This window comes from Mobula birostris, chromosome X, assembly GCF_030028105.1.
Source record: "Mobula birostris isolate sMobBir1 chromosome X, sMobBir1.hap1, whole genome shotgun sequence".
Classification (NCBI taxonomy): Eukaryota; Metazoa; Chordata; class Chondrichthyes; order Myliobatiformes; family Myliobatidae; genus Mobula; species Mobula birostris.
The window spans coordinates 68,589,089-68,616,293 of record NC_092402.1 but is presented as its reverse complement, the minus strand read 5'-3'; the positions used below and the strand labels follow the sequence as shown (position 1 = coordinate 68,616,293).

General features: G+C 40.2%; 1 protein-coding gene across 2 annotated transcripts in view; it reads left to right on the top strand.

Moving 5' to 3' along the window:
* The window catches only part of LOC140191608 (spermatogenesis-associated serine-rich protein 2-like), a 126,316-nt gene that overhangs the window by 11,764 nt on the left and 87,347 nt on the right, over positions 1–27,205 (top strand). The gene's annotated exons all lie outside the window — the stretch shown is intronic.

Sequence of the window (27,205 nt, the reverse complement as noted above, 5' to 3'; positions counted from 1 at the left end):
CTTCGTAAGTGAAAGTTGCCAGGAATTACTGACTATCCCTGAAGCTGGCGATGGACCTTCTGTGACATGCATACTAACTTGAAAGAGTGCTTATCATATTTGAGAGAATGCCACTTACTCTTGGAATTGTTGAAAGCTCACTCCCTTATAGGATTACGCATGTTTGTCTGACATGTAGTTATCCTTTGCTTACATTCACCTGACTAGTCTTTTTCTTTTTTTTCAAGCGAACACCTAGCTGGTTCATCTTCATGTAGCAACCTTTGTGCTTACAAATGTACTTGTTTTTTTTCCCCTCACCCTTTGTCATTGTAACAAGAACTAGTGTATAGAGGGGAGATGCAGCTTCTTCAAAAGAGCAAGGGAAGGAGGAGGTGGCAGTCGCTTTAGGTGAATGCTTGTATGAGTCTGGTAGCACAGGGCCTCTGCATCCAAGCAAACTTGATCCTTCTGAATTCATGTAGATTTGTGTTGCAGGCACAGATGCTACATCATATCTGCCCATGTAGAATCAGCTCTGATAAAGGAGGCGCAGAGCATGAGCAACTGGAATTTAGTGGCAGATTGCTTTTCAAAAGGTGAGGCACCTGAGACCAGTGGGTTCCATTCAGCCAAAAGGGGAGGAGGAGTGTTCTGAGGGTGTGACAGGACAGCAGTTCTGGCCAAGAGCCAGAACTATATCTTGATACCTTGCCCTGGTGAGATATAGTAGTTTGAAGCCAGTTTCAAGAGAAAAAGCTTTTCAGGGGCATCCAGCACACTCAAATCTGTCTGTCTGCTACGCGCCTGGCTGTAGCCACCATGGGGGCATCTTGTTAATAAACTTGTCTGAGTTAGAAGTAGTGAGGTGTATTGTTTTTACAAAAAGTTCAATGAAAGAATTATTCAATGTAAAATGTTGGTATTCTGTGTGAACAGTAGAACACCACTTTCATAGTTACAAGTTACTTATGTATAAGGTAATTACTCAAAGGAAAAGAAGAAAGTGTATTCATGCATGCAGACATTCAGTCACATTTGTAGAACTTTAAACTATTAACTGGATCATGGATCAACAAATTGCACCCTGGCTAAATGCATTTGTTTTCCTCTGATGATAGTCATCAGCAGTCCTGCCAGATAAGACCATAAGATGTAGGAGCAGAATTAGGCTATTTAGCCCATTGAGTCTGCTCCACCATTTCATCATGGCTGATCCAATTTTCCTCTCTGCCCCAATCTCCTGCCTTCTCCCTATATCCCTTCATGCCCTGACCAATCAAGAATCTATCAACTTCTGCCTTAAATATACATGAGACTTGGCCCTCCATAGCTACCTGTGGCAAAGAATGCGGCAGATTCACCAGTCTAAAGAAATTCCTCCTAATCTCCGTTCTAAAAGGATGCCCCTCTATTCTGAGGCTGTGTCCTCTGGTCTTAGACACTACCACCATAGAGAACATCTCCAAATACACTCTAACAAGACCTTTCACCATTTGATAGGTTTCATTCTTCTGAATTACTGTAAATACAGGCCCAGAGCCATCAAACACGCTTCATATGACAAGCCATTCAATCCTGGAATCATTTTCATGCACATCCTTTTAACCCTCTCCAGTTTCAGCACATTCCTTAAGATAAGGGCCCCAAAACTGATCACAGTACTCCAAGTGAGGCCTCACCAGTGTTTTATAAAGTCTCAACATGACATTCTTTTATAATCTAGTCCTCTTGAAATGAATACTAACATTACATTTGCCTTCCTCACCACAGACTCAACCTGCAAACTAACCTTTAGGGAAACCTGCACAAGGACTCCCAGATGCCTTTGCACCTCAGGTTTTTTTTGTATTTTCTCTCCATTTAGAAAATAGTCAACCCTTTCATTTCTTCTACCAAAGTGCATGACCATACACTTCCCAATATTGTATTCATCTGCCATTTCTTTGCCCATTTTCCAAATCTAAGTCCTTCTATAACCTCTCTACTTCCTCAAAACTACCTGCCCCTCAAAACTATCTTCATATTATCTGCAAACTTTGCAATAAAGCCATCAATTCCATCATCCAAATCATTGACATGTAATGTAAAAAGAATCGGTCCCAACACAGACCCCCGCCCCCCCCCCCCCCCAGTGGAACACCACTAGTCATCGGCAGCCACTCAGAAAAGGCTCCCTTTATTCACACTGTTTGCCTCCTGCCACTCAACCACTGCTTTATCCATACTAAATCTTTCCTGTGATACCATGGGCTCATAGCTTGTGAAGCAACCTCGTGTGGCACCTTGTCAAAGGCCTTCTGAAAATCCAAGTAAACTGATTCTCCTTTGTCTATCTTGCTTGCTATTTCTTCAAAAAATTCCAACAGGTTTGTCAGACAAGATTTTCCCTTGAGGAAACTATGCTGACTGCGGCCTATTTTATCGCGTGCTTCCAAGTACTCTGAGACCTCATCCTTGATAACCAACTCCCTGAGGTCAGACTAACAGGCTTATAGTTTTTCTTCTGCCTCTCTCCATTCTTGAAGAGTGGAGTGATATTAGCAATTTTCCAGTCTTCTGGAACCATTCCAGAATCTAGTGATTCTTGAAAATCATTACTAATGCCTCCACAATCTCTTCAGCCAGCTCTTTCAGAACTCTGGGGTGTACACCATCTGATCCTGGTGACTTGTCTACCTTCAGACCTTTTGGTTTCTCAAAAAACCTTCCTAGTAATGGTAACTTCACACACTTCATGACATCTGGAACTTCCACCATACTGCTAGTGTCTTCCACCGTGAAGACCGATGACAAATACTTATTCAGTTCATCCACTATTTCATTGTTGACCTTTACCTATCTTTAATTGCACTGGATACAATAGACAACAGCAGCAGATTCACTGGTGTAGAGTTGCCTCAGCTGGAAGGACAGTTTGGGGCCCTGAATGGAGGTTGGGAGGAGGTGAATGTACAGGTGTAGCACGTCTGTTTGCAGGGATGAGTGTCAGAAGGGAGATTAGTGGCGAGGGACAAATGGACAAGGGAATCATGGAGGCAGTGATCCCTGCGGAGAGTTGGGGAGAGATAAGGGTGTGTTTGGTGGTAGGATCCTGTTGAAGATGGTGGAGGTTGTGGAGAATGATTTGTTGGATGTGGAGGTTCATGAGGTGGCAGGTGAGGACAAGAGGGACTCTATCACTGTTAAGGCAGTGGGAAGATGGAGTGAGCGTGGATGTCCAGGAAATAAAGGAGATTCAGGTGAGGGCAGCATCAATAGTGGAGGAAGGGAAATCCCATTCTTTGAAGAAGGACATCTCTGATGTCCTAGAAAGGAAAGCCTCATCCTGAGAATAGAGGCAGCAGAGACTAAGGAACTGAGAAAAAAGAAAGGCATTTTTACAGGAGACAAGGTGGGAAGAGGTGTAGTCAGGATAGCTGTGGGAATCGGTAGGTTTATAAAAGACGTCGTTAAACAGTTTGTCTCCAGGGATGGAGACAGATCGAGAGAGATGTCAGAAATGGACCAACTGAAGTTGAGGGCAGGGTGGAAGTTGAAAGTAAAGTTGATAAAATTGACAAGCTCTGCATGGGTGCATGAAGCAGCGCCAATGTAGTCATCAAAGTTGCTCAGAAAGCATTGGAGAGTACTACCAGGGAAGTCTTGGAACATGGACTATTCCGACAAAGAGACAGTCATAGCTGGGACCCATGGCTACTCCTTGAGTTTGGAGAATGTAGGAAGAACCAAAAGAGTGATTGGTAAGGGTGTGTTGTTTGCTACCCTGCTCAGTTGATCAGGGAGCTCATCCAGGAAAGGATTCACTTTGGTTACTTCTCTCCACAGCTGTTGGTTAGTGATGAGAACTGATTCTTAATGGGTGTGATGACATGTACACTGTAAAGAATTCTTGAAGTTGGTCTGCAAAAGACCACAGGACTCAAGTGATCTAGTGAGTCAGGAGCTATATGGTCAAACAAAACACAGTGGCTTAGTTATTTGAGTGTTTTGCTGCAAAATGAATGTTGTCACTCCCTTCTGGATATCATGCAATAACCAGTATTGTGTATTTTACTTGAATGTGGCATTTCTTTGGTTGCAAATTGTCAAGTGAAAATATGGTGTCCTCAAATGCTACGAATGTAGTTAATAATCCTAGCAAAGTTGGATGCTTGTTTTGCTTGCTGCTCTCCTCTGAGAAGCAATGAAATGCACTTTGACTCTATTTGTAAATCATCTGCAGGTGTAGTGAAATATAGTTTCATTTTACCACAGATAGATTTGTCATTCCTTTTTCTGTCCTGCATGTGAAACCATTCTATATTTTCAACAGTGTACTTTCATACAAGATGGTTGTGGCCTCTAACTATAATGTCAATGTGTTTTTCCAATGTACAGACTTCTTGAAATATAACTGTGACATGTATTGCTCTACATTTCATAAAATGAGGATCCTGGGCTATTGTGCATACAAGATGCTTGTTAGCTTACTCAGCCAAAGTGATCCAATTACCTCAAACAAGGTCTTGAATATTCCTTTCATTTGCTAGAGGTGTTCTTAATATTCACTTTTTGCCAAAAGCCTGCTGATGTCTTGCATGCTATCAGCTTTCAGTTCTTTCCTCAAACAATTTAACATTTGGTAATGTTCACGGAAGAATTTCAGATGCTCATGAAGTGTGTTTGGTGCTTGGACAATATGTTGTGGCAAATGTCTTTTTTTAGATTTAGAATTAGAATTTTATTTCTTACAACCATCTGACAACATGGGGAATAAAAATCTTTGTTGCATCTCTGTTTCAATGTACAAGCAATAAGGAAGGGGAATGTGGGAGGATATTGCCCAAACACTAAGATTGTATGTGCAATTGGCTACTGTACAGTCAGATCAATGTGTATTGATAAATCAGATGGCCTGGTGAAAGAAGCTGTCGCAGAGCCTGTTGGTCCTGGCCTTAATGCCGGCCTTGCCCTGTGTGTTCGAGAGAAGCCTGACAAGGGGTTTGGAAATACAGGTGTCCCCCACTTTTCGAACATTCGCTTTACGAAACCTCGCTGTTACGAAAGACCTACATTAGTTACCTGTTTTCGCTAACAGAAGGTGTTTTCACTGTTACAAAAAAAGCAGCGCGTGCCCCGAGCAGCCAAGCTCCTCCCCCGGATTCAGAACGACATTCTAGTCGGCATTGCTTAAACACGTGCCTGTGAGCATCCGTTAGCAAGATGAGTTCTAAGGTATTGGAAAAGCCTAAAAGAGCTTGTAAGGGTGTTACACTTAGCATAAAACTAGACATAATTAAGCGTTTCGATCGTGGTGAACGAAGTAAGGACAGTGAGTTTGGCTTGTGGAAGTTGACAAGATGATCTTGAAGAGGTTTTGGCATCCCATGACCAAGAACTGAAAGATGAAGAGCTGATGCAATTGGAAGAGGAAAGGATAACAATCGAAACCGAATGCAGTAGCAAACGGACCGAAAGTGAAGTCGTCCAGGAATTGAATGTGAAGCAACTGCGTGAGATTTTCGCTGCAATAATTGCAGAAAAGTACGACTTTAATTTTGAAAGAGTACGTTGCTTTAGGGCATATTTGCAGGATGGTTTGAGTGCTTACAAAGAACTGTATGATAGAAAAATGCGCGAGGCTAAGCAGTCAAGCATGCTGACGTTTTTTAAGCCTTCCACACCAGACGATGAACCTCGACCAACATCGAGGCAAGCAGACGTTGGAGAAGATGACCTGCCTGCCCTAATGGAAACAGACAATGATGAGATGACACCCCAGTGTCCCACCACCCCAACCCCTGGGCCGCGGACTGATACATTGCCGCGGAGAATGCAGCAGTAGCCGGGACGCACCCAGCACATCGTTAAGAAAAAAAAGCAGAAATAAACAAGCTAATTAATTAGGTGCTGCCTGGCACGTAAATGTCGGCCCAGATCAGAGGCGATTGCCTCTAATCTGGGCCGACACTTGCTACACTGTATATAGATTATTTCTACTTTATAGGCTGTGTATTTTTTACATGTTATTTGGTATGATTTGGCAGCTTCATAGCTTAAAGGTTACTGGAGAGAGAGTTTCTGCCAAGAGTGCTTGCGCCGAGTGTTTCTGCCAAGAGCACTTGCGTGAGATTTTCGCTACCGTGAACAGTGCGACAATGATTGTAGAGAAGTATTTCTACTTTATATAGGCTGTGTATTCATCATAGCATTCCTGCTTTTACTATATGTTACTGTTATTTTAGGTTTTGTGTGTTATTTGGCATGATTTGGTAGGTTATTTTTGGGTCTGCGAACGCTCACTAATTTTTCCCATATAAATAAATGGTAATTGCTTCTTCGCTTTACGACATTCCGGCTTACGAACCGTTTCATAGGAACGCTCTACCTTCGGATAGCGGGAGGAAACCTGTAAAGTATTTTAAACCAATTATTTACAATTATTACAATGTTACAATTATTTCATAAAATTGTGGCTAAACTTGCATGCCGAACAAGTTCAAGCTGCACTCTACGTATATGGCAAGGAAATATTCTGTTGAGGGGGATGGAGAAAGAGGATAGGTGAAAATAGAGAAATGACGAACTTTGCATTGTATAGTCTGTCATCGCTGGGTGTGCATTGAGTTGGAGGGGGGTTGGGCAAGCATATTTTAAAAGCAAGATTGTCATTAATTTAAGTTGGGGTCAAATTAGACAATGGAGGGGAAAGGCTTCAGAAGGAAATAGAAGCAGGCCCCTCATACCATTCAACATGATCATGGCTGGTCTATGGTGATCTGTACCGACCTCACTTCTCTTGCCAGTTCCCCATTACCCTCAGTTCCTTGATCTTTCAAGTATTTACCTCCATCCAAACTACATCTGGTGATCCAGATTCACTTTATTTATCACATGGTCATCACAACCTACAATGAAATGCGTCATTTGCATTAACAACCAACGCAGTCTAAGGATGTGCTGGGGGCAGCCTGCAAGTGTTGCCACACATTCTAGTACCAACATAGCATGCCCACAATGTTCAACAGGACAACACAGAACATCCCTAAAGCTCTAATCTGACCCCTTGACTCCCTTTTCTGTCCCAAAACTATCTCTACAAACCTAAAAATCAATTAAATCTGAGTCACAACCTCAATTGAGACCACAGCTCAGTGCCATCTTAGAAACCATAGAAACCACAGCACAGAAACAGGCCTTTTGGCCCTTCTTGGCTGTGCCGAACCATTTCTGCCTAGTCCCACTGACCTGCACACGGACCATATCCCTCCATACACCTCCCATCCATGTATCTATCCAATTTATTCTTAAATGTTAAAAAAGAACCCGCATTTACCACCTCACCTGGCAGTTCATTCCATACTCCCACCACTCTCTGTGTGAAGAAGCTCCCCCTAATGTTCCCTTTAAACTTTTCCCCCCTCACCCTTAACCCATGTCCTCTGGTTTATTTCTCCCCTTGCCTCAGTGGAAAAAGCCTGCTTGCATTCACTCTATCTATACCCATCATAATTTTATATACCTCTATCAAATCTCCCCTCATTCTTCTACGTTCCAGGGAATAAAGTCCTAACCTATTCAACCTTTCTCTGTAACTGAGTTTCTCAAGTCCCGGCAACATCCTTGTAAACCTTCTCTGCATTCTTTCAACCTTATTTATATCCTTCCTGTAATTTGGTGACCAAAACTGAACACAATACTCCAGATTCGGCCTCACCAATGCCTTATACAACCTTATCATAACATTCCAGCTCTTATACTCAATACTTTTGGTTAATAAAGGCCAATGTACCAAAAGCTCTCTTTACGACCCTGTCTACCCGTGACGACACTTTTAGGAAATTTTGTATCTGTATTCCCAGATCCCTCTGTTCTACTGCACTCCTCAGTGCCTTACCATTAACCCTGTATGTTCTACCTTGGTTTGTACTGGACTGGAAATGATTTGGCCTCCACCAACCTTGGGGGCAAAATTTTCCAGAGATTCACTGCCCTCTGAGAGAATAAATTTCTATGTACAGAAGTTTATGTCTGCCCCTTGGTTTGTAGTTACCACCTCTTGTGAACATCTCAACATTAGGATCTTGTATGAAGAATAAAGTGGCTGCTCATTCCTCCAAGCTCCAAGGAGTACATCCCAAACTGTACAATCTCTCATGATACGACAACCCTGTCACCCCAGAAATTAGGCAGGTAAATGTCCTGTAGTCTGCCTTCAATGCTATGATATCCCTTCTTTAGGCAAGGGGACCAAAACTATGCAGTTTTCCAGGTGTGTCTTCAACACACTGTACAACAGTAACAGTTATTAAGTTCTAACCCTTTCACTCTGGCCAACATGTCGTTTGCTACCTTAACTCTTATGTTGGACCTGCCTGCTAACTTTCTGTGATTCGTGCATTGGAACAACTAATGACTTTGCAGTCTCTGTCCCTTTAGATAATCTGCATTTTCCGCTTACTGACCTCGTGCTGCCTCACATTATTAGTGTAAATAATGAGTATCAGGGACCAAGAACCAATCCCTGGAATACTCTACTAGTTACATCCTCCTATCTGAAAAGAATCCATTTATTCCAACTGTTTTCTATATGCAGCCTGTTTCAAACTATTCTAATACATTTCCTCCAATACCATGGACTCTTAATTTATGTGGCATCTTATCAAATATTTTGGGAATCATCCTAAGCTCCTGTTTTGTTATCCTACATCAAAGATTTTCAGGCTAAATATTACCACCATGTCTGCACAAAAGCTAACTGACTTGCATTTCCAGCACTTTCTGTTTTTATTAGGGCTAAAACATAGGTTTCATTGATAATGTTACAGCATGCTGTGTGTGTGTGTTTTTTTTCCCCAGTGTGTGTAGCTGGAAGTGATTTATAGAATCATCTAAAGATTAGTTACCTTCTGTTTCACATAGCAGACATCCCACCCTGCAAAAACTCATTTCAGGAAGGTAGCACCCCCGCCCCCCCCCCCGCAACCCCATATCCCTCCCTCTTCCCCCCCCCCAACGGTCAACCTCCAAGGGTGTATGTAATACTTCATTTAATGATTTTGTCTGACCTGTAAACCAAGTTGGGTATATGCAGAAAATGTGACATTAAAATATGTACTTATATTATCATGTTTATTCTATTATAACTTTAAGCAAGTCTACAGGGAGTTTGGCCTCATCAAGTAGGACATCAATAGCGTAGCTCCTTAGCAGCTAGCCAGCTAGTTTAAACAACGTTAGCTATGCTAATGAACGAATGACACCTGTTAAACTCACCTCAACATGTCTTTTACATTTTAACCCACCATGGGCAATAGAAAAGTCACTGTTGCAAACAGTGCAGCGAGCAACACTGTCAAACTGATAGGTCTACTTAGCAGGGGGCCGCAATCATTTTTGCACCGCAGACCGGTTTAATATTGACAATATTCTTGCGGACTGGCCGACGGGGGGGCAGGGGTGTTAATCACAACTGGAATATAGGTGATAAGTCAATCGCATCATAGCATTTTAAGTAACATTTGGATATTAAACACACAGCGCATATTTTCCCCGTATGAACGTATAAAATCATTGCAACACCAATATCACTGAATCAGTGGGAGCCCTGGGCTTGTTTCCCTGCAACAACACAGCCTCATCGAGGGGTGATGGGAGACAGTGATACTCGAAGGGGGTTCCTTATGTCCAGTCTATTCCACAATTTAGTTTTCGTTGCATTCATTGCAGAAAACTCCGCTTCACAGAGATATGTTGGAAATGGAAGCAACGTTTTCAGTGCTTCCGCGACTATATCAGAATATTCAGCCTTGACTTTGATCCAGAATGCCAGCAGAGATGTTATGTCAAACATACTTTTCAGCCCGCCGTCATTTGCAAGCTCGAGGAGTTGATCTTTTTCCCGCGCTGACATGGATGATTCACCGGAGGCATTCACTAATGGGTCACAGACCCATTCCTTTGCTCGTCTCGGGTCACTGATGACCTCGCATGCGTTAAAATTCAACAATGCGTGACAAGGAATGAGGAAAGGTGCCGCTGACTCATATCGTTTCATATCGCCAAATCACATTGTTTCCTCACAGCCCGGTGGTTGGGAACCACTCTTAGCACGAAGAGAGACCAATCAGGATGCTTGCTGTCCCTCTCCCTCTTCCCCCTCCCTCTCAAAAAAAAATCTATTTCCGGGATATTGTGTATAATTTCCGGGCGTCAGGGAGCCACTACTGAGATACGGGAGACCCCCGGAACTTCCAGGAGAGGTGGGATGTCTGACATGGGCTTTTACTTTTTTGATCAGCCTGTAATATGGAGCCTTGCTGAAGTCCCTGTAGACTAGATCAAAGACATTGTCCTTAAGTTTTTGTTGCCTCCTCAAAATTCAATAAAGGTAGTCAAGCAGACCTTTAACTATTCCAAGAGGACTGTCCCTGATTAATTGGCTCTGTTCTAAATGAAGGTTTTTCTGTCAGTAATTAAATTTCACAATTAGCCACCACTGATTTAAAACAAATTGACTTGTAACTATTTAATGTCTTCCTTTTTTAAACAACAGTATGTTAACAGTCCTCCAATCGTCTGGCACCAGTCCGACAGCTGAGGAGGTATTTTTGGGCCCTTTTGTAATGTTGGTAAATTACTTCAGTGCCATGTGCTTTTAAGATATTTTAAACCTCTAAAACCCTCTACAATTTGTTTTCAAAGAGATGCAGCAAAATCTATTAGCGGTTAAGCCTCTCAGTGATTTTATTGCCTTAAAGTCTGCATTTGAACAAAGACTGGTTTGTTCAAAGAGAAGTAGGCTGCAATTATTAACAAAATTGGTCTGGTCTTGGTCCAGACATTTAAAGCATTTATTTTAATTTAAAACTTCACATCTTGGAATTGCCATGAAGTGGAGAAGCTTGTCATAAGGTTAGTTGAAGGTAGCAGCTCTGGTAGGGTTGTGTGATGTGATTCACTTTCAAAAGTCTCTTCTATTATATTTCATCCAACATACTTGAAGCTGGTCCAGATAATGTAAAAAAAAGAGAAAATGGGCTACCTTGTGTTTGACCTGATTATTCAATTATTCTTTGGAGTGATCCTTTTAAGATTTTGCCATATTTCTAGATTAGTGGCTTAGGATTTAAGCAACACAACATGCATGAGCCATTGAAATCTTTGGCTCATTTTCATGTTTTTAAATAGTATGCATGTTGTGAGAGGTATTTAGTATATTTGTTTTTTTAAGTGAGTATAAAGGGGGAAATTTCACTGCAACATTTAGATTAGAGGGTACTTCGAAAATCTATATTAGAACATGGAAAGGATGGGTAATGAGTGAGCAGGACTTTGGAATACAGGTAGAAATTTGAGTCAAGTTTATGAACTGAATGGTCAAGCAAGGTGTGTTTTGATACTCTGCAGACTGCTTGAAAACTGAATCAGACAGACTAGTTCTTAGTTGGTTTCTCTTTTTGCAATGTCTACTCGTAGCTACTACAGATTGACTACCCTTTAACTGAAATTCAAAAATCCAAAAGTTTTTTTGAGCGCTGACGTGACATCACAAATGGAAAATTCCACAAGGTGCTGGGAAGGTTCCCAGCTGATTGGCAGGTCTCTGCACATCAGAGACATTTCTGGGAAGTGACCTCACTTGTGTAACGAACAGAAGTTATGAAACATTTTTAAAAACCTGCATAAAGTGAAAATGAAGATCTCGACGTATTGAAAGAGTGAATTCATCAGTATTGGAGTGAACATATACTACTTTAATGGTATGCTGATCATGAAACAAAGATATATCACAATGAGCTTTGAAAATTAAAGGTAATTATGAATATTCAGCAGGCAGGATGCAGAAATTTAAGAAAGGGCATGACATTAAATTTTTTTAAATTTGTGGTGAGAAAGTATCTGCTGATCACAAAGCAACAGAAATTCATTGAGTTTGCCAAGGTCGTCCCTGATGAAAATCTGGCAGGCAAGCTGAATGGCTGTATCAGTACATGAACAAGTGTAAGACAAATGTAACCCTCTCACTAGACTCATATACAAACTTGGCTCGCCAGCTAGTTCTGCTAGCAGCCATGTGACTCAGCAGTGAGAAGGCCACCTTTCAAAACAATATACAGTTGAAGTCAGAAGTTTACATACACCTTAGCCAAATACATTTAAACTCAGTTTTTCACAATTCCTGACATTTAATCCTAGGAAACATTCCCTGTCTTAGGTCAGTTAGGATCACTGCTTTATTTTAAGAATGTCAAACGTCAGAATAATAGTAGAGAGAGTGATTTATTTCAGCTTTTATTTCTTTCATCACTTTCCCAGTGGGTCAGAAGTTTACATACACTTTGTTAGTATTTGGTAGCATTGTCTTTAAATTGTTTAACTTGGGTCAAACGTTTTGGGTAGCCTTCCACAAGCTTCTCACAGTAAGTTGCTGGAATTTTGTTCCATTCCTCCAGACAGAACTGGTGTAACTGAGTCAGGTTTGTAGGCCTCCTTGCTTGCACATGCTTTTTCAGTTCTGCCCACAGATCTTCTATCAGATTGAGGTCAGAAAATGATGTCAGGTCTGGTTCATCCTTGGGAGCAATTTCCAAGTGCCTGAAGGTACCACGTTCATCTGTACAAACAATAGGGATGGGGGAAGGGAGGGATTGGAGGAGCAACACCTCATATACCGTCTGGGTAGTCTCCAGCCCCTTGGTATGAACGTAGAATTCTCCAACTTCCAGTAATTCCCCCCCCCCTTTCCCTTATCCCAGTTTCACTCTGCCCCTCCTCCCCCAGCTGCCTATCACCTCCCTCATGGTTCTGCCTCCTTCTACTACCCATTGTGTTTTCCCCTATTCCTTCTTCACCTTCCCTGCCTATCCCCTCCCTGCTTTCCTTCTCCCACCCCTTTATCTTTCCCCTTACTGGTTTTTCACCTGGCACCTACCAGCCTTCTCCTTCCACCCTCCCCCTCTCCACCTTCTTTATAGGGCCTGTGCCTCCTCCCTCTTCAGTCCTGACGAAGGGTTCCAGCCCGAAACGTTGACAGATCGTTTCCGCGGTTGCTGCCTGACCTGCTGAGTTCCTCCAGCGTGTTGAGTGTTGCAAGGACCTTGTGAAGATGCTGGAGGAAACAGGTAGACAAGTATCTATATCCGCAGTAAAATGAGTCCTATATCGACATAACCTGAAAGGCTGTTCAGCAAGGAAGAAGTCACTGCTCCAAAACGCCATTTTAAAAATAAGTCAGACTACAGTTTACAAGTGCACATGGGGACAAAGATCTTACTTTTTGGAGAAATGTCCTCTGGTCCTCTGGAAACAAAAATTGAACTGTTTGGCCATAATGACCATCGTTATGTTTGGAGGAAAAAGGGTGAGGCTTGCAAGCCGGAGAACACCATCCTAACCGTACAGCAGGAGAGTGGCAGCATCATGTTGTGAGGGTGCTTTGCTGCCGGAGGGACTGGTGCACTTCACAAAATAGATGGCATCATGAGGAAGGAAAATTATGTGGATATATTGAAGCAACATCTCAAGACATCAGCCAGGAAGTTAAAGTTTGGTCGCACATGGGTCTTCCAAATGAATAATGACCCCAAGCATACCTCCAAAGTTGTGGCAAAATTGCTTAAGGACGACAAAGTCAAGGTATTGGAGTGGCCATCACAAAGCCCTGACTCAATCTGATAGAAAATTTGTGGACAGAACTGAAAAAGCTTGTGTGAGCAAACCTGACTCAGTTACACCAGTTCTGTCTGGAGGAATGGAACAAAATTCCAGCAACTTACTGCGAGAAGCTTGTGGAAAGCTACCCAAAACATTTGACCCAAGTTAAACAATTTAAAGGCAACGCTACCAAATACTAACAAAGTGTATGTAAACTTCTGAACCACTGGGAATGTGACGAAAGAAATAAAAGCTGAAATAAATCATTCTCTCTACTATTATTCTGGCATTTCACATTCTTAAAGTAGTGATCCTAACTGACCTAAGACAGGGAATGTTTTCTAAGATTAAATGTCAGGAATTGTGGAAAAACTGAGTTTAAATGTATTTGGCTAATGTGTATGTAAACTTCTGACTGCAACTGTACATCTAGGGTCTATATTTTTGAGGTTCAACAAAACAGGAACATCATGATGTTCCAATTAAAGAAACCTCAATTTGAGCAAATGCTGTGTAAATGTTGCCCATACAGAATTGTGGGTTGGCCAGAAATAATAGATCAAACACCACATAAAATTATAAATAAAGTTTATTTACAAATTTCAGCATTATCGAACAGTTAATAGGAAAGAGAAAAGTAAAAGAAAATAAAAGCGCCCATTACAGTTAAGCCAGTCCAATGTGCACAAGACTGTTGGAGCACATACTGGAGTTGTCTTTTACTTACATGCTGGAGCCACGGTCTGTGTGTAAGCACATACCATATTCTGATCTTCCCTCAAAATCCAAATCAAACAAACTGGTGCTCTCTCGGGTGTATTGGCCCTTCCTCCTTGGAGCCATCCATCTGCACAAAGCACTTTGTGCAACGAGGACTCTCCTTCCAATGGCATTCTGCAGCATCTTCCCTCCTATCCCAGTCCACCACAGCTCCTGCCAAAAGCCCTGAACCAGACTACTGTCCTTCAGAAAACTCTTCCCCACAATTATATTTGGCTGACTCACATTCTTAAGTTGGACACCGTGTCCTTATCTTAGCTGAAACAAAAAGACACTTTCCAGCATGGCACACTGCTTTTACAGAAAACTGCTAATGTAAATGACCTCACAGCATAGCAGTAGAAAGCTTAACCAGAGCATTACACAAAGACAGATTACTAGTAGCACATACATTGAGTCACAAATGATGGTGATCCTAAGCTGTTTTAATATATGTTCCAAAATCGGAAACACTTCTGGCCCCAAGCATTTCGAATAAGAGGTACTCAACCTGGATAACCTAATATCTGATCTCTTTAAAATAACTTGGTATAATTAATGGCAATTAATTCTGGGTTAGACGAAATATAAAGACATGCAGATTCTATGGTAGTTGTAAAAGTAATGAAAAGGTGGCGGACGCTTAACTAGATAATGACAAACTGAGTTACTCCCAAAAGAAGGACACCACTTGCTTACCATTGAAAGTGATTGGACATTTAGTTCCAAATAAATGATTTTCTTGTCATCTTCATCCATCCCCAACCACGTTCCAATTACCTTTCTTGGAGTTGCTTTGCGCAGAGATTATTCTAGACATTGTTCACTGCCACTTATTGCAGTTAGAAACAAAAAGAAATGTGGAGAATTACTTGCTGCAAATGTGTAGCAAAAGATCAAGGAGGTGGAGAATTGCTGTTTTAAAAATTGATCTCAGTTAAACATGACTGATTCTCGGTGGAAAAAATAAAATCTGTTAGCTTTGTGTGGTTACAACTTATTTTCAGCTGGTTCCGGCCATCTTATGTGTTTATATTAAAATGAACACCTGCGCAGAAAGTAATTTGGTAACTTCAGCTGCTTGACTAAATATTATTTATTTTAAGTAATTTCATGTACTTCAACAAAATTATTTAGATAGTTGAACTATGAAATGTATATTGTATTCAAATTAAGTAGTTAGAGTTAACAAATGTTAATTAAACATTCACTCCCATAGTTGTGAAACAATTTCTAGCAACAACGATAATAATGTCCTTTAGAGGACTCTGTCTTGAAACTGCACTCAGTTGGTAATTTTCACCTGCGTTGTCTGGCTAAAATTGTTTCTTACACTTGTTGAAAATTTAAATCTGTTTGCACTTGTCAACCATCATCAGCAAAGCCTAAATGTAGAATTCTTCATTATCTGCAATTGTGGAAGAGAAATCTGATGAATGAAAAGTATTTGATCTTAAATTCTTGACTATGTTTGGCAGGTGCACTGATAATTAGTAAACTGGGAATAAAAGTGTTTATTTTTCATTTTCTCTGAAGTATTGATGGCTTTGAGAGGGGAATGTGGATGTGGCATTACAATTTCTAAAAACAATTATACTGGAATGCACTTCCTCCAGAGGAAAGTTAGAGGGGGGAGGACAGTCAGGGGTTAAGCAAGCCATAGAAGTTGATAAGTACTGCACTAATTTACGTGGAAAAGTCTGTAAAGTTGATTTTTTTTTAAGAATCAATTTAATTTGGACTGCAAGCACAAATTGTATTTGAATATCAACGTAATTAAATTAGCCTGTGAAGGTATCTACGTTATCATCTAAGAAACGACATCAAATTAATATATTGAATTAATTTATTGGCTATTACTCAATCATATCTGGTTATTGCTGTCTTCAAACATCCTGCACATTTTGAAAGAATTCATTGATATGTTCCCATTTAAATTGTGTGTGAGTCCAAGTGTCCCTTGTTACTTTTGGGACAATTCTTTTAGTAATTATATGAAAATAAATGAACATTAAAATACTACTTTTTTACATTTTATCTCCTGTGTTCAAAATGTTCTATCAGGAGCTGGCAGGTGCCATTGAACTTTTTTTGGATGTTTGTTATTTTTACAAGATCCACCTGGGGAAATACATCCCACCCTTTCAATTTAGAAAAATATTATTGATGGGCAGAGCAAAAAGAACTGGCTTAGAGATCTTGATTAATTCAGTTCTTATGTAGATTAATCCAGTTCTTCTATAGATTAATTAACCTAATATTTGTGTTCCCCAACTAATAATGTTGCTAATGGCATTGTGCCCTTTGAAGGTGTATACCTGCTTTGATAAAGAGGGTAAATGTTGCATACAAATAAACTAAGACAGAAGTAGGTCCCCCAAGCCTGCTCTGTCATTCAGTGTAATCATTGCTGATTTCATTGAAGCCTTATTTCCACATGTTCCCCTTCCCCTGGTAACCTTTCACCTCCCTATCTTATCAAAAATCTATCTATCTCTGTCTTAAAATATTCAATGACTCTGATTCCACCATCCTTTGAGGAAGAGTGTTCTAAAGGTTTGCTCTGAGAGCAAAAACGTCACCTCAGCTACCTTAAATAGGTGACTCCTTTTTTGCCAACAGTGGCTCCTAGATCTGTTTTCTCCTACAAAGTGAAGCCTATCTGCATCCTGCCATGATCCTTTTTTGTTGGGGAGCATGCCTTATGAGAATAGGTTGAGTGAACTCTGCCTTTTCTCCTTGGAGCAATGGAGGATGAGAGGTGACTTGATAGAGGTGTACAAGATAATGAGAGGCATTGATCGTGTGGATAGTCAGAGGCTTTTTCCCAGGGCTGAAATGGCTGACGCAAGAGGGCACAGTTTTAAGGTGCTTGGAAGTAGGTACAGAGGAGATGTCGGGGTAAGTTTTTTACGCAGAGTGATGAGTGTGTGGAATGGGCTGCCGGCAATGGTGGTGGAGGCGGAAACGATAGGGTCTTTTAAGAGACTCCTGGATGGGTACATGGAGCTTAGAAAAAAAGAGGGTTATGGGTAAAGCCTAGGTAGTTCTAAGGTAGGGATGTGTTTGGCACAGCTTTGTGGGCTGAAGGGCCTGTATTGTGCTGTAGGTTTTCTATGTTCAGTCTTATTATGAAGTATGTAGTACCAATCAGCTAGTCTGTAAGTATTGTTGGTCTGCTCAGCAAAAATTATTCTCATCAGAAAATGTAATTCATGAAAAACTACAGAAAAGCTTGTATGTTTTACCATCAAAAGGCAAAATTGGTTTTCCATTATTTAGTAATTCTATTTTTATTATTCTTAAGATTCAAAGGACCGTTCTTTGATTTTTTTTGCAATAAAACTTGTCTTGGGTTAATACAAAAGGTTAAAAAAATAAAGGTGTTCACATTGTTTTTCTGAAGCTAGGTGGCAATAACTATTTCCTGAATGAAAAGGAATAATCACATACAATGGCATGCAAAAGTTTGGGAACCCCTGGTCAAAATTTCTTTTACTGTGAATAGCTAAGTGAGTAAAAGATGAACTGATTTCCAAAAGGCATAAAGTTAAAGATGACACATTTCTTTAATATTTTAAGCAAGAAAATTTATTTCCATCTTTTACAGTTCAAAATAACAAAAAAGGAAAAGGGTCCGAAGAAAAAGTTTGGGCACCCTGCATGGTCAGTACTTAGTAACACCCCCTTTGGCAAGTATTACAGCTTGTAAATGCTTTCTGTAGCCTGCTAAGAGTCTTTCAATTCTTGTTTGGGGGATTTTCACCCATTCTTCCTTGCAAAAGGCTTCACGTTCTGTGAGATTCTTGGGCTGTCTTGCATGCACTGCTCTTTTGAGGTCTATCCACAGAATCTCGATGATGTTTAGGACAGGGGACTGTGAGGGCCATGGCAAAACCTTCAGCTTGCGCCTCTTGAGGTAGTCCATTGTGGATTTTGAGGTGTGTTTAGGTTCATTATCCGGTTGTAGAAGCCGTCCTCTTTTCATCTTCGGCTTTTTTTTTTTACAGATGGTGTGATGTTTGCTTCCAGAATTTGTTGGTATTCAATTGTTCTTCCCTCTACCAGTAAATGTTCCCCGTGCCACTGGCTGCAACACAAGCCCAAAGTATGATCGATCCACCCCCGTGCTTAACAGTTGGAGAGGGGTTCTTTTCATGAAATTCTGCACCCTTTTTTCTCCAAACATACCTTTGCTCATTGCGGCCAAAAAGTTCTATTCAAAAGTTTCAAAGGAACATTTAACCAAGCCTGATGCATTTTGGAAACAAGTCCTGTGGACTGATGAAGTTAAAATAGAACTTGTTGGCCACAATGAGCAAAGGTATGTTGGGAGAAAAGAGAGTACAGAATTTCATGAAAAGAACCCCTCTCCAACTGTTAAGCATGGGGGGTGGATCGATCATGCTTTGGGCTTGTGTTGCAGGCAGTGGCATGGGGAACATTTGCTGGTAGAGGGAAGAATGAATTCAATTAAATACCAGGAAATTCTGGAAGCAAAGATCACACTGTCTGTAAAAAAAGCTGAAGATGAAAAGAGGATGGCTTCTACAACAGGATAATGATCCTAAACACACCTCAAAATCCACAATGGACTACCTCAAGAGGTGCAAGCTGAAGGTTTTGCCATGGCCCTCACAGTCCCCTGACCTAAACATCATTGAGAATCTGTGGATAGACCTCAAAAGAGCAGTGCATGCAAGACAGCCCAAGAATCTCACAGAACTAGAAGCCTTTTGCAAGGAAGAATCGGCGAAAATTCCCCCAAACAAGAATTGAAAGACTTAAAAACGCAAGCACGAGGAAATCTGCAGATGCTGGAATTTCAAGCAACACACGCAAAAATTGCTGGTGAACACAGCAGGCCAGGCAGCATCTCTAGGAAGAGGTACAGTCGATGTTTCGGGCCGAGACCCTTCGTCAGGACTAACTGAAGGAAGAGCTAGTAAGAGATTTGAAAGTGGGAGGGGGAGATCCAAAATGATAGAAGACAGGAGGGGGAGGGATGGAGCCAAGAGCTGGACAGTTGATTAGCAAAGGGGATATGAGAGGATCATGGGACAGGAGGCCTAGGGAGAAAGAAAATGGAGGGGATCCCAGAGGGCAGGCAAGGGGTATAGTGAGAGGGACAGAGGGAGAAAAAGGAGAGAGAAAAAAAGAATGTGTGTATATAAATAAATAACGGATGGGGTACGAGGGGAAGGTGGGGCATTAGCAGAAGTTTGAGAAGTCAATGTTCATGTCATCAGGTTGGAGGCTACCCAGACAGAATATAAGGTGTTGTTCCTCCAACCTGAGTGTGGCTTCATCTTTACAGTAGAGGAGGCCGTGGATAGACATCAGAATGGGATGTGGAATTAAAATGTGTGGCCAAAGATTTAGCTGGCTACAGAAAGCGTTTACAAGCTGTGATACTTGCCAAAGGGGGTGTTACTAAGTACTGCCATGCAGGGTGCCCAAACTTTTGCTTCGGAATCTTTTCCTTTTTTGTTATTTTGAAACTGTAAAAGATGGAAATAAATTTTCTTAAAATATTAAAGAAATGTGTTATCTTTAACTTCATGCCTTTTGGAAATCAGTTCATCTTTTACTCGCTCAGCTATTCACAGTAACAGAAATTTTGACCAGGGGTGCCCAAACTTTTGCATGCCACTGTAACACATATCAACTTATATTACTTGCTAAAAGCAGAGTGTCCTTTTGTGTCAGTGATGAGTTTTCAAATGAAAGAGGTCCTTTGGATATAAGGCAACCAATTGAAAGATTCGTATCTGCAGTTTTACACATGTTGGAGTTGATGTGCAGTATGACAAAAGGAATAGCCTTAAAGTTAGTTATCATTTCAGTTAAATTGGTGTCCAACCAAATGTAATGGAGAAAAATTATTATTTTGCAACACCAATACTTTGGGCTCAACCCCTCACTCCACACAAAAAAAAATGAGCATCAGATAGCATAGGAGCAAAGAAACCTACTGGAGAGAATTGTTGGTCAAAGAAAATAATTCTTCTGATTTTTCAGTTTTAATTATGGATGTTGAATGCTCTTTGGCTAAATGCTATCTGCAGCCTTGCCAAATCTGATTTCTTCTCCCTGCCTCAAGTATTTTCCACATTTTGTCGGATATTTGGACTTTCTGCATGTAAAGTTAAACAAAATCATTTTACTACAAAATCTAAAAACAATTTATAGTAATGGAATCTCATCGTTCAACTTCTAGTGAAGGTACTCTTATGTTTAACAATATTACTCATATTTCTGAAGTATCAAATGCACAACATTCCTCCCTTAGCTGTATATAAAAATGCATTACTACAGTATGCTCAATATACAATACTTGACAACATCCACGGCATAGTAAATTTTAAATTGTCCCATACAGGCCTAAAGATTTAATCGCTGTGGAGGATTTCTTGCTCTTGTGGGATAATGTCTTTCCTGACAAGAGTGGTCACTCTGCTTGGCAGGTGAGACTAGTGGCTGTGAAACGATCTCAGGTTCTGGGGCCTCCTCTGTGGTGGTTGTAGGAGTTGACTCTGGGATTGCAGGAAGTGGTTCTGACAGCTCTGGACATTTTTTTTTCTTCTAGTCTGTGCATCTTGATCTTGGGAAGGTGCATTTAGTTCACTAGAGTATCTCTCATTAATCTTTCTATTGCATCCTTTACAGTCTGATCTCTCCTTTTGGTTTCCTCATCTACAACATCATCTGACAAATCCTCCATGTTTTCTTATCTCCACTGACTCCTTTCTGTTTGGCCTTCCATTCATCTAGCTGGGCTTTGGTCTTTGCATCTACTTTTACCAGCAGCCTTTTATCTCCCACTTGAAGTTCATGCAGTAACTTTAATACACGCAGAGGAGATTCTGTTTCTTTATACTCACAAAAGCCGAATACTTGCAACTTTCCTGAAGCTCCCTGAGCTCTCTTCCAACTTAAAACCAAGCCACATTTCACAAGTAACTGCCTGGTTAGCATATCAGAAGCTTTCTCAGATATGTTGCCTACAAAAACAGTTGTTGTCAGACCACTGCTTTTATCACTTTCCCGGTTCCTCTAAGCCGCATGGTACTTCCTTGGTCCAATATGATTTCCAACCAGAGACAAAGAGGTTGACACCAACACCTGTTTGCCCTCTGTTGGGGAATGGTTCATGGAGTTTGATATGGAGACAGTTGTGACATCATCCAATACCTTAATTTGCTTTCAAGTGACTTCATTGCAGGGGATGTGGCATGCAAATTGCAGAGCAAGTTGTAGTTGACTCAGCCAATAATGGTCCCACAAGGCTGTTAATTCTGTTTTTACCACATACAAGCTCAATTCAATGTGGCTTGTTGGTTGTTGTATTTCACTGTCACAAATGTCATTCCCATGGGAGATGGCTTTTCTCCAGGACAAGTTCTTAGTTGGATATCTGCAGGCTTCAGTATCTTTGAAATGCCATTCAGTCTCATTTTATGGAATGACTGAAACAGCCAACCCAGTGTTCAATTCCATTTTAATTAATTTGCCATTCACTTCTGGTGTAACCCATATTGCTTGTCGATGGTTAGCTTTCACATTGTCAGTCTCAAAGCTAGCCAGTCCTGTCACTCATCATTATCAGATTTTCCATCAGCAGCATGCAGATTAGTGTTCCTTTTGAAACTGCAACTTGACTTTAGCTTCTGCTCTTCCCTGTGCGGTCCATTTATTTTTGTCCGCTGGACATGTTCTTTGTGTCCTACTTTGTTGCATTTTCTGTAAGTTTCACCTTTATACCTGCATTGGTCTGGTGTATGTGAGCACCTGCCACAACAGTGACACAATTTGTTTGGCCAGGCAGGCCTCCATCTGGGTGCTGCAATTTTGTTCACGCTCACTTTCATTCCTGACTGCAACTCCGTTGCACCTCTGCAGATTCCACTGAAACAGTGATTTCAACTGCTCTTTTAGATGTAAGTTGTGCTTTAGTTGGAGCCATTTTTTTGAATGCTTTTTTGGAAGGTCCCACAAACGAAACCATCTTTCAGTGCATCATTAAGCCCATTACTGAACTGCTGGTGCTCAATCATTTCAATTTAGCCAAATGTGCTGAATTGGTCTCCCTTCTTTTTGATTCTGTTTATGAACCCTAAAGTGTTCTGCAATCTGTAATGACTTTGGTTCTAAATGTTCCTGCATTACTTTCACAATATCAACAAAGCACATTTCTGCTGTTTTAGTTGTAGAAGTTAAACTTCAAAGCAGCTATATACCTTTAAACCCAATGCACTCAGCAAAATTGGTACTTGTTTCTCGTTGGCTATTTCATTTGCTTCAAAATACTGTACAATTCATTCAGTATATAAAATCCAGTTATCTGTTGTATAATCAAATGGTTCAGTCTTTCCAATGTAGCCAGCTATTGCTGCTTTCTTATGATTATTATCACCTGGTACTCTTTATGAACCTGTGAATTCTTCCATTTTCTGATTTTTTTTTAAACTCTACAGTCTCTGCACATGGGTGTGTTTTTTTTTCATTTACCATCCCTCACTGAGTTTTTTTTTAAACCTGTAATGTCTTGCTGCACTTCAACCGATCAGTAGCCTTCTTGGGTTTTTTTTTAAAAAACCTCATCGACACTGTTGTGTTTTATAATTTCAATAGATTAAATTTATTCAAAGGAACACATGGGAGTCTGAAATGCGAGTTTTGTGTGTTTGTGTGTGTGTGCATGTTCAATATCAAATGCATGGCAGGTTCTCTTGGGGATAATTTTTATTTACAATGTGTGGTTAATGCAAGAGAACATCCAAGTAGTTTCAGCTTCTATTCTTGTATCTTATAAAATGCTGAAGGGTATATTCACATGGTTATTTCAGAAGGAAAAGCTACTTCAGTGTCTCGTGTAAATACTTTGTGGAAGTTGATAGCTTCTGACTTTAAGATCATGAAAAGGTGGTCAGTCAGGAATAGTTAGAAGTTCTGATGATTTACTTTGTATTTTTTTTAAACAGACCAGGAAATTATCTCCAGAGGTAATAAAGTTAATATTGACTGTGGGAAAACATATTTGCAGATCCTATGCTCAGTGTATCTGTTTTTGTTATGGTATCAATATGAATGTCTTTCATAGAATTGACGTATCCAATAAAGAATCCTCTTACTAAAAAAATGCACAGGGGCACCAGGGAAGTTATCTGAATTTGATTTTTTTCCACATGAATGTAATCAATGGTACTTATACCTAAGTAATTTGGTTAATTGAATATGGCCTTTTCAGGTGGGTAGCATATAGATTTTGTTAATGTTTACTGAATTTATTTCAGTTAAAGCAGTTCCTGCAAAACTATTTTTCATTGACTAGTATTAAAGTCAGCAAACAACTCCAGTGTCTTGTCTGGAACCCCAGAGCAGTGACTCCCAGTTCAGGACAGAAATCTTCTCAGTGCATGTGAGTGGTTATATTTTCTCTGCTTTCCCTTGATTGACCACTTCAGGGATTTAAAGAAGCATAAACCAAGGTGTGGCTATTCCTTAATAAATTGTGTCTGGTTCTATGAGCATACATCTAAAGTACACAGCATATGTATACTTTGTTATTAAAGACTCCTTTCTGTACAATATTTTTTTTAAATCTGCTTTCTGATAATTTGCTTGATTTAAATGTGATGCAGGGTTTTGTGTAATGCTGTATTTGAATACCAGAAAGAACTTCAGATATGGAAATAGTCCTGTGTCTAATGGGCATTATCAGATTGCTCTTTCTTCTAAGATATGTTAAGCATAGAAATGCAGGTAGCGAACTGACTTGCAGTTGCAGGAAAAAGTTTGTGAACCCTTTGCAATTACCTAGTTTTCTGCATTAATTACTCATAAAATGTGGTCTGATCTTAATCTAAGTCACAATGATAGACAAACACAATCTGCTTAAGCTATAACATGAATAATTGTATGCTTCATGTCTTTATACATTGTTTAATCATTCACAGTCCAGGCTGGAAAAAGTATGTGAACCCTTGTATTTAATAACCGGTAGAAACTCCTTTAACGGCAATAACCTCCACCAAACGTTTCCTGTAGCTGCTGATCACATTTGCTCAATAACAAGAAGGAAATTTAGACCATTCCTCCAAATAAAACTGTTTCAGTTCGTTGATATTTCTGGGATACCTTGCATGAACAGCCCTCTTCAGGTCATGTCACAGCATCTCAATTGGGTTAAGGTCTGGACTCTGACTTGGCCATTCCAAAACACAAAGTTTCTTTTTAAACCATTCTGTTGTTGATTTACTCTTGTGTTTCAGATCATTGTCTTGTTTCATTATCTAACTTCTATTAAACTTCATGTGATAGACTGCTGCCCTAACATTCTCCTGTAAAATGTCTTGATGCAGTTTTGAATTCGTTGTTCCATCAACGATTGCAAGCTGTCCAGGCCCTGAGGCTGCAAAGCAGCCCCAAACCATGATCTGCCTTCCTAGACCTCACAGTTAGGTTGAGGTTTTGGTCTTGGCATGCAGTGCCTTATCTCCTCCAAACATAGCAACATACATTTCTGCCAAACATTTCAATTTTTGTCTCATCTGTCCACAGAACATTGTCCTAGAAGTGTTGTAGAACATCCATGTGGTCTTTTGCAAACTTAAGATATGCAGCATTGTTTTTTTTTAGATGGGTGATTTCCGCTGTGGTGTCCTTCCACAAGCACCATTCTTCATTGTTTTTCTTATAGTGGACATATAAACAAGTTCTAGAGATTTCTGCAGGCCTTTTGCTGTTACCCCGGGTTCATTTTCACCTCCTTCAGCATTGCATGTTGTGCTCTTGGTGTGATCTTTGCAGGATGCCCACTCCGAGGGAGAGTAGCAACAGTACTGAATTTCCTCCATTTATAGACAATTTCTTTTATTGTGGACTGATGAACACTCAGGTCTTTAGAAATGGTTTTTGTAGCCTTTTCCAGCTTCATGCATCTTGACAATTCTCCTAAGGTCCTCTGAAAGTTGTTTTGATTGAGGCATGGAGCACATAAACATAATTCTTGAGAAGTGCAGGCTCTGTCAGTAACCTGACTTTGTCTTTTTTTATATAGGGCAGGGCACCTCTACAACCCACACCTCCAATCTCATCTTATTGATTGAAACACCCAACTCCAAATAGCTTTTGTGGAAGCCATTACCCCAGAGGGTCACATACCTTTTTAAACATAGACTGTAATTGTTTCAATGATGTACTTAGTATTGACGAGAAGAAGAACAATTAGAAACATAGAAAATAGGTGCAGGAGTAGGCTATTCGGCCCTTCGAGCCTGCACCGCCATTCAGTATGATCATGGCTGATCATCCAACTCAGAACCCTGTACCAGCCTTCCCTCCATACCCCCTGATCCCTTTAGCCACAAGGGCCATATCTAACTCCCTCTTAAATATAGCCAATGAACTGGCCTCAACTGTTTCCTGTGGCAGAGAATTCCACAGATTCACCACTCTCTGTGTGAAGAAGTTATTATTCGTGTTATTATTTTAGGCAGATTATGTTTGTCGATCATTGTGACTTAGATTAAGATCAGACCACATTTTGAGTAATTAATGCAGAAAACTAGGTAATTGCAAGGGTTCACAAACTTGCAACTGTACATTCATGAAAATGAACTGATAAATTAAGATATGAAGGTTGGAAGTGATTTCAGCCTTACTGGTTGCTTCTTTGTGCATATCCGGACGCATGTTTATTTTGGGTCCTTATTTGGTGACTGGGTAAGGTACCAGAAGACTAGATTTCTGCAAGACAAAACTACTGATCTCTGCTGTATAAACAAGGGTCCTGCCGAAGGGTTTTGGCCCAAAATGTCGACCTGTACTTTTTTTTCATAGGTGCTGCCTGGCCTGCTGACTCCAGCATTTTGTGTGTTGCTCTGATCTCTGCTGCATAGTCTTTAAAAAAAAGTCATTTGGCTATAGTAGCAACATCTGTAGACATTTGTACCTTCAGCATCGAAGAAGTTTATGCTTAAGTGCTTTGAAATTGGTTTTGTATTCGGAGAGAAGTTTTGGACAGCCCACTGAGAACTCTCTTTCTTCTACTCAGGTACGACAATAGAATCTTTTAGTATTTGTTTAGCAAACATTGTGAGAACAGCTCTTGGTGTCTTTTGTGAGGAGAACTTTTCAAAATGGATTGAATACTGTTCACCGTGCTTCAAATTTTCTAAGAAGAATCAACCAATAGTGAAATCAAAATGCAAGATGCTGGAAATGCCCAGAAAGTCGGAGAGCATTTGTGAAGATAGAAACAATTAAATATTTTAGATCAAAAACCTTTTCATAGTATCTATCCAAAGATGCCAATGCGCTGAGTGTTTACAGTAATGAATTAAAACAGCTGTGGAATTTTTTTTTTACTTTGGGTTGAAAATTCATGTTAAAATGCTAATTAAAATCTGAAGATTTGCATTTTGGAAGCAAAAAGTCAGTTGAATTAGTCAGTTGCATCCTGTAAGATGCTCTTTTTCAGTATTTCATGAACTAATTGTGCAGTCAGCCACAGTGAGTCAGATGTAATGCTGTTCATTTGGAGCTTTAAGGAAGATATTGCATTTGATGAGGTTTGGTAAATCAATTCACTTCTGCACAATCTCCTTAAGGATGGATTTAAAGTTCAAAGTGAATTTATTATCAAAGTACATATATGTCACCATATACAACCCTGAGATTCATTTTCTTGCAGGCATATTCATTAAATTCATAGAATAATAACCATAACAGAATCAATGAAGGACCCACCAACTTGGGCATTCAACCAGTGCACTAAAGATGACAAACTGTGTAAATACAGAAAGAAATAATAAATAAGCATAAA